Genomic DNA, 1094 nt, shown 5'->3' with positions numbered 1-1094 from the left:
TCGGCTCGGCCCGCCAATTCGCCATAAAACGGGGGCGGACTAGCATTTTGAACCCGCTTTAGTTATGGTGCGGGACGGGGCGGGGTGGGTCGGCCCGCTTTGCCACCCTTAGTTGCTTTCCCTGTCAAAATTCTCAAAATTATGTACTATCTAAAACCATTTCAAAACAAAATTCCCAAATTTTTTTATCTTACCTTATAAAATGGGCAACCCAAGAAGATTCTGTTCGGGTTGCTAATCGTCCTCAACATATACATTATTGCATGAACTCCACAGAAAGCATCTCAGGGCGACGCCATTGTTTAGGTCTCCGGTGTGCATAACACATGGAATTGAGTTTGAAGCTGAATTTTCTTGTCTTACTCCACTGAAGCTTCTTCTTGAGGTTGATGATGCTCTATTAGTAGTCATTGTTGATGGAGGTAGAGCTCCTCACCACCAGCCTACACAAAGAAACGCAATTAATTTAAGGATTAAGGCCAAACGCGAAATGACGTAGTTTTTAGGTTCAGAGACTTATTTATCCAATTTTTGAAACTACCCTTCCACTCATCAGTCCACTTGTCAACTTGTGACGCTAGGTCATCATAACAGGAGCCCCGTCAGATTTTTTCGTTGAGTCTGATAGAGGCATTTAGATGGAAGGACTTGTCCGTCCGAATTTTATGAAGGTCAAGAATTTAAAAGTATTTTTAAATGGTTAAGGACAAAATTATCCACGAGACAAAAGGTTAAGAATCTATTTATCATTTTTTTCTTAAAAATATAACAATCAATAGAAAGAGCATTGGAAAAAAATCAAGGTAAATGTTATGGTGCCTAAAAGGTGGTACCTATTTACTAAAAAAGGTTAAAAAATAATATTTAATTTAAAAGATATAACAATAAATAATTTTAAAAAAATCAAAACTTAGTAAAAAAATAAGTTAGGCAAAATTTAAGCACCAATTTATAAATACCATAGAATTAGCCAAAAATCAAATCCGGCAATCAAACCAGCAAAAGTCTCTCGTGTCCTTTCAGAGACCATAATCCCAATATTTCCTCCCTCTCACTGAGTACGCTCGCTCGTTTTCCTCTTTCATTCCTCTCAT

This window comes from Arachis ipaensis, chromosome B08 (genome assembly GCF_000816755.2).
Source record: "Arachis ipaensis cultivar K30076 chromosome B08, Araip1.1, whole genome shotgun sequence".
In the NCBI taxonomy this organism is placed as follows: Eukaryota; Viridiplantae; Streptophyta; class Magnoliopsida; order Fabales; family Fabaceae; genus Arachis; species Arachis ipaensis.
The sequence above is the reverse complement of the archived record's forward strand: the minus strand, read 5'-3'. Positions refer to the sequence as shown.